Raw genomic sequence first — 8,204 nt, 5'->3', positions numbered from 1 at the left:
GGGGGGGGGGGCGCGGTCGTGAGTGAAGACTGTTCATGGTTGTGGTGATAGTTCTTATTGATGTGGGTTCAGGCGATGGGAGGGATCCTTGGAGCTGTGGTAGGAGGGAGAATGTCCTGGCTGTGAGAAGGTTCACAGGTAATGGGCACTTGGATGAGGGGATTTGAAGATGTTTAAATTCATTTGTGCTTGGCTTCCTTTAAAGCTGCTTACAATTGCCATTTTGTCAAATGTTCAGAGTCACACAGCACGGAAACAGACCCTTTGATCCAAATCGTCCATGCCGACCAGATATCCTGAATTAATCTAGTCCCATTAGCCAGCATTTGGCCCATATCCCTCAAAACCCTTTTTATTCATGTACCCATCCACATGCCTTTTAGATGTTGTAATTGTACCTGCCTCCATCACTTCATCTGGCAGTTCATTCTATACATGCACCACCCTCTGTGTGGAAAAGTTGCCCTTAGATCCGTTTGAAATCTTTCCCCTCTCACCTTAAACCTGTGCCCTCTAGTTTTGGACTCCCATACCCTGGAGAAAAGGCCTTGGCTATTCACCCTATCCACGCCCCTCATGATTTTATAAATCTCTATAAGGTCACCCCTCAGCCTCTGATGCTCCAGGGAAAACAACCCCAGCCTATTCAACCTCTCCCTATTGCTCAAACCCTCCAGCTCTGGCAACATCCTTGTCAATCTTTTCTGAACTCTTTCAAGTTTAACATCATCCTTCCTATAGTAGGGAAACCAGAACTGAATGCAGTATTCCAATAGTGACCTAACCAATGCCCTTCCAACATGACCTCCCAACTCCTATACTCAATGCACTGACCAATAACGGCAAGCGTACCAAATGCCACCTTCCTGTCTACCTGCGACTCCACTCGATCACTTGCGTGATATTTCTTTGTGTGTCTTAATGTCATTTTCTCAAGTTCTTTGGACAGTTAAGTTAAATGTCAAATGCAAGTTCCTACTGTTTTGATCTGTTAAGACCAGACATTCTAATAACTCTTCAGTCTGCAGGATCCCAGTATTTCACATTGCCAACACATCCTCACTTCTAGTTTTCCCTATTTAAGCTCATTCTGTGGTTTATGTTTATGCTGTTTCTATCCCTTTTCTTATTCTCTAAATTGCTTGTTTATTGTCCATTAATTTGCCCTACCTTTACAGGTCTCACTTGAATAATATCAATGTTTCATGTTCTTATTTTTGATTCCCAGCAAGTGCAGCTCTTCCTTTCTTTATATTTATACATTTTTCATGAGATACAACTCCTTTTGTATCAATGAATGGTTTCCTTAACATCTCAATGACGTGGTTTAGCATTTGTGAACCAAGAAAATTAAAGGAGCTGCTGAAGTCCCTGTTGCTTCTCAGTGTTATGTAGGTTAATCAACACTGTTTTTAATCTTTTCATGGGACATGAATGTTGCTGTTGAGTTCAGTATTTGCTTATCTGTAATTGCCCTTTTGGGTACCACCTTGATTTGCTGCAATCCATGTGGGTTAGGGACATCTACAGTGCTGTCAGGGAGAGAGTTTCCTGACTTTTGACCCAGTGATGTTGAAGGAAGAATGATGCAGTTCCAAATCAAGATGATTTGTGACTGAAGGGAACTTTAATGTGATTGTGTTGCTTGTCCGAGATGGTAGAGGTGATGGGTTTGGAAGATTCTGAGCAAGTTGCTGGGCCTTGTCTGATGAGATGAAAGAATGGTATGGTTTTTAGTTTTATTTCTCCCTCTTTTTTTAGCGTGAAATTTGAGAAAACCCATTATTGTGACTCACACATCTTATTCAGCTTCCTAACTTCACAACACTAAGCAATAAGTAGTCCCACCATGTTTGTGCATTATGTTTACATATCAAGCTGTTTGTGCTTTATATTAATGCCACTTCTGAAAATCGAGAACTTTAGTAATGGGCTTTGGGGTGAGTGCTACCTTGTAAAACAGAATTATTTTTAAACAGACGCCAAATGATCAGTGTCGAAAAACAGGATCTGCTACTTATGCAATACTTTATACACCTGAGCTTTGCAAGTTTTTTTTTTGGAAATGCAGTTACTTGGTTCACTATCCACTAACGGTGGATTGGAACCCAATAGTACTTGCGCGCCTATTGAACTTTTCGTTCCAACGTGTCTTTTGGACTGAGGAGAATTGCAGCAAACTAAAAATGATTTCAGATGTACATTCAGTGATGTCTTGGACGAAGCCTGTGCAGGCATATGGAACATCAATCGGGGAAGCTTCAAACAGACCAACTGGGAAGAGATAACGAGAATTTGACTACTCCAACCCCTCAGGAGGCCAACTCCTGCAGACCAATTTGTTTTACTCTTCCAGGAATACGTAAAGCACAGGTTAAAAGCAAGCTTCAACCCAGGGTCTATGTGTGTTAATGGCCTGATGACCTAATGTGTGCACTGGGAATTTGATCAGATTGGATTCTCTCTGCTTTTTGTGGACAGAACAGTCCTGGGCAGTTTTTAACGTTGAAGATTGTTGCCACTGTTTGTTGTACTGAAACAGCTTGGATAGTGATGTAGGTAGCTCTGGACCATAAATCTTGAGTATGAAAGTTAAAATGTTGTCAGGGCCTATGATCTTTGCTGTATGTATTTTAGTGTATTTGCCGACATCATATGATAAATCGAATTGATGGGATGTCTGATTTTGGGGGGCACAAGAGAAGCAAAAGAACATGCATTGGGTACTTCTGTCTGAACATAATGAATGTCTAGTTTTCTTTTACACTAATGCAACAAAGCCAAAGAATGCTTAGAAACTCAGCATGTCTGGCAGCATCTGTGAAGTAGTAGTTAACAATTTGAACCTGGTATGACTCTTCAGACACTAATGTGCTGAGTGTACCCAGCATTGAGAGTGGTTATAGTTGAGACACCTTTGTAGGTTGATTTAATTGTCCACAATTCACCACTGAACATGTCAGGACTGTCCAACTTGACATGGTTGTGGGGTTGTTCACCTCTATCTACTGCATGTTGCTCCTGCTGTTTAATGTGCATCTCCTGTGTTGTAGCTTTTTCAATTGGTACCTTATTTTCTGTTGCTCCTGGCATGCTTCCCTGCACTCTTTTTATTAAACCAGGATAGTTTCATACAACTGAGCAGCTTGCTGGATCATTAGAGAGAACAGTTATTACCCAATGGTAATGCTATTAAATTCCAGACGTAAACTTAAAATTCCCCAGCAGTAATGTTACAATTTGGTAATTGCAGAGTTAGCTTCTGCCTGTCCTACATTTCGGATAGTGACTCCACTTCAAAAGTGCTTTATTGGCTGTGAAGCACCGACAATGTTTGGTTGTGAAAGGCACCACACAAATGCGAAGTTTTTGAAACACTAATATGCTACTGGTCCATTCCTGCATCTCTGTTTTATGAGCGCAAAAGTATCATATACAATTGTTAAGATGTTGAAAGGAATAAAATGCAGTAGGTTTTGAAGGGTCACTGGACCCGAAATCTTAATTTTGTTTTCTTGTCGCAGATGCTGCCAGACCTGCTTGATTTCTCCATTGGTTTCTGTTTCAGATTTCCAGCATCCACAGTTTTTTGCATTATATTATTGTGGTAGGTTTGTTGTTCTGATACTGTTGCAATATACAGCTGCATGCAAGCCTCAACGTAGGCTAGACAGATGTCAGGTTAATGAAAGAGGAATGCAAATCTTGCCTACATTGTAAGTGAAGGGTGATTTATTGTGTATTATACTTTAAGCGTAGTGCTACAATACTCTAATTACCAAAATTAAATCCCTGTAGAATCATAGATGACATACTTGTGTTCATTGGTGCTTTGGCAGTTAGGTTAGGCCTTTATTGATAAATGCTGAACCTCAATTAGAATGTTATATTTAGTTCTGAGCATTAGCCAGACTGGGACAAGTGTGCAGTAAAGGTTGACTGTAATAGTGCCTGGGATGAGGAATTTCATTATGTTGAGAGTCTGGAGAAGCTGAGAATACTCTACATTCAACAAAAATGCGAAAAACACAATCATACAAATAACAGGAAGATACTACACACCCTAATACACTCATCACGCTACCATACATCAAGAACATATCCAAACTGACTACAAGACTCCCATGACCTTTGGGCATCAGGGTAGCACACAAGCACACAAACCCACATCAACTCTCTGCCAACTGCTAACTCGAACCAAAGAGCAACAGAACCAATGTAGTATACAAAATTCCATGCAAGGACTGTGACAAACATTTATATTGGACAGACAGGAAGAAAGTTGGCCACAAGTACATGAACACCAACTAGCAACAAAAAGACACAACCAATACTCATTCATATCCATTCACACGGATAAGGAGAGCCATCAGTTTGATTGGGACAACACCAGGATCCTAGGATAGGCCAAACGGACAAGCATGGGAATTCCTAGAGGCCTGGTTCTCCATCAAGAAGACTACTAACACAGTACTAGACCCTATATACACACCACTGCGAAGGAAAATGGGAAATGAGGTAATCAAATCCAACGGCCCCTAGAGTTTAAATACCAGGTGGGAAAACACCAGGTGGGAAAACACCAGTGTTTCATTGGAAGCTGCTCTAGTGATGTTACCCAGCAGGGTAATGAAATGTCTGCGAACTAACAAACCGGCTTGGGAGCGACCTAACCACAGCATCCACAACCCGAACTACAAATCTATTCAAATCTTATTCAGCAAAAAATTTTCAGGGGAAACTTTAGATGTATACAATTGAAGGGTTTTAATTTAAATAATTTCGGGTATATGGTTGCAAATAACTCGTGCCATTAAACCATTGCAATGGAACAGAAATTCAAGGATAAGAGGAATTGTTTCAGTGGTGCTGTGATTAATTAAAATTTCCCAGATTTTATCTATTACACTTTGATCCTTCCTGAGAGAACTAATCTGAAACTGAGAACTTTGGTTTGAAATGGATTGGGTTGAGAGTGGGATTGCAGGCAACAGTCTGGGAACATGCCAGAGGGGGTGGAAAGGGGAAAGTAAGAGATCAAATGCTGGCGTTTGTTTTCTGTGTGAGATTGGGATAATGGCTTCGTTTTCATAGTTAGTGAAGAAGTAAAGCAAGTTTCCTCAAACCTCTTTTCTGGACTATTGTGAAGCTAAGCTAGAACACTCTCCGGCTTTGAGTTGGAGACTTTCTCAGAGGGTTCCAGGTACCAAGTAATTGCTGTTGGAAGTTTAAACTTCCAAGACCATTCTTCCAGACTTCCCAACCATGTAGTCACTACATTGGGTCTTCAACATGCCCTATAATGCATCTGTCTGGGTAAGTATGGCATTCAGTTGTTTGGAGTGTGGAAAATCAGGGCCATCAGCGAAGTTTGTGTTGTTTTAACTGGTAATCATTCTTTCTTTGAACCTGAATTTAGACCTATTTAATACAGCATATATTCTGGCTCTTTGGGTTTTGGGATTTTATTTATTTTTTTTTTTTTTTAAATTTTGAATATTAATCCACAAAACACATCACAGGAATTCAGGTTCTTGAGACAGATATCTTGCATTTCATTAACAACACCTCACATGGATACAGTTTCGCAGACTTGCAGTCTGTGATCTGTGCTTACTGATGTTACTGTCCACAACTTATAGCTGATTGAAGGTACTATACTGACTGTGTATACAGATTAGAGTGAATGTGAAATGGGTACCTTTATGCCAAAATGCCACATTGTGATGTTATGTAACTGTCTTAGAGATGTAGGCCAGAGTGCTTATGAGGATGCACGTACACAATAATCTCTACATTGAAATAACACCATGGTGATTTACACAACATGATCAGATCTAGTCCTTATTGACTAATTGCAACTTGCCATCTAGCTTCATTCTGGCGCATTTCTGCAGATGAATATATATCACTTGGTATCCGTTGTCTGGCATTATATTTTGTGTCCGAGTCACCATCTTGTGTGATATGCAATCTGGATGTGTTGACTCTATACACACTCCACCCGTTCTCTCTCTCTCTCTCTCTCTCTCTCTCTCTCTCTCTCTCCTTTCCCCCCCACCCCAACACCCCCACAGACTTGACACAACGATGAATAACTTTCCAGGGACCGATGTGTTCATATAGGAATCTCAAACTCCAACTTGGTTCAAGTTGGGATAACTGTTTGTTTGCTTGTTGACTGTACTGTTGTATTATTTTCTCCATTATTTAGAGCAGCAGTACATAGATTTAACAGCTATCCAAAACAAGCTGTTTTATATTTGATAATCATAGATCTTACGATGTGAATGGTGTGCTGAGATCAGTCAACTGAGGATAGCAAGAGGTCATATGTTGCACACCCCATTTCCGGTGCATGTCTTGGAAGGGTACACTATTGTACCGCTAGAATACTGCAAACTGTTTGTTGCGCACAACTTGAGGTATGCCAAACAATGTGTTAACAGCTATTGTACTGTATCTTTGATTTGTTGCACAAAAGCATCAGCCTCGATATTGCATAAAAGAGAATCTCATTCAGAAAGTGAAGTTCTTTTGATTTGTTGAGATTGATAGAATTGGCGCATTTCACACAAATTGATTAATACAGACAGAAATCACTTGGAAAAGCTCAGTAGGTCTGGCAGCATTTGTGCAGAGAAATGAGAGTAAATGTTTCGGGTCAAATGACCCTTCCTCAGAACCTTCAGAAGGATCACTTGACCTGAAACATTAATTATGATTTCTCTCCACAGATGCTGCCAGATCTGCTGAGCTTTTCTAGCAATTTTGTTTTTCTTTGTTTCTGTTTCTGATTTTATAGCATTTGCAGCTTTCAGTTTTGATCTTAAAAGGATATTGCTCAACTGATGCTGGACCAAAATGCATTCATTCACATGCTAGTCTGTTGGATTTTTCTTTTCTCATGTGACCTATGTTAATACAATCGAGCATACCTTGATGTAGAGCTTATGGAATAACCACAAATTTGCCTTTGATTATATTTTTGGAGCATACTAGTTACACTCTTTCTGGTCAGATGATCACTTTGGGGACCTGCAGGATGCATTCGGTCCACCTGTTGATGATAGTTGTCTTGAGCTGGTGCAGTTTGCTGAATCTGCTCTACTTCGCTGTGACTCAAATGTATGAGATTGTTGTGGCCTGGAATCTATGGTGCTACAACTCTTGGATCGCAAAATATATTGATCTGTATGTACTGGTAGGTAGATAATAGCTAGAGCAGCTGTTCTTGGACATCTGAAACACTTTATATTCTATCTAGCAGATCCACGTTGCATTTGATATGTATTGTGCCAATGCATGAAAAGTCAAATGGATTACAAGCAGGTGCCTTGTCTTGTGTCTTGTATAAGATGCATAAAGGGATGATATTTGTCTTGGCATATAGAGACTATAACATAGGAGCAGAAGTAGGCTTATTTGGCTTATTGTGTCTGCTCTTTAATTCAGTGAGATCATGGCGAATTTGATAATCGTCATCTCCACCTCAACTCCTTTCCAGCTCTAAGAAGATGTTATTAACTTGATACTGGGCTGGCAACATGGCCTTTGAGGCTTGCACTCAAGTCTGGATAAAACAATATCTATCCTGCTAATTATGCTGTCTGTCATCTTCTATATGGCTTTAAAATCTGGGCTACGCATTGCCACCTCCAGGCCCTTGTAAGTACCATTTTGATGCAGTTTTGAGTTGAATTCTCCACATCAGCAGCTGGGAGGGCAGATTTACTGACTTGGTGTGCTCAAAGCCAATAGCACCAGCATTGAGGCCACGTTCGTCCAAAGCCAATTCTGCTGGGCTGGCCTCATGCTTAAGATGCCTGAGCATCCAACTGCCAAAGTAAGTCGTCTTTGCCCAGCTCAAGAAAAGCATTTGAATAAGAGGAGGACAAAGGAAGCATTTCAAAGATTCTCCTGAAAGCTTCCCTCAAGAAATGCAGCAAGGAAGCCAATATGGGGGAAACCTTTTTTTTTTTTTTTTTTTATTTTTTTGAGAAGAAACTGATCTGGAGGAAGCTTCTGTACGAACAGACACAATTCTTCAAGAACACCTGTAGGCAAGAGTATGGAAAAAGAACCAGATAAAGGAATACCAGCAAATTCAAGGCCAAGGACAAACTTCACACCCCAGAAACATCTGCTAAATGTGTGTCGGAGCTGCAGCTCTAGGACCAGGTTCATTAGCCACTCAGGGATCC

Source organism: Rhincodon typus, chromosome 8, assembly GCF_021869965.1.
Source record: "Rhincodon typus isolate 14 chromosome 8, sRhiTyp1.1, whole genome shotgun sequence".
Lineage (NCBI taxonomy): Eukaryota > Metazoa > Chordata > Chondrichthyes > Orectolobiformes > Rhincodontidae > Rhincodon > Rhincodon typus.
Note: the sequence above shows the minus strand (reverse complement) of the source record.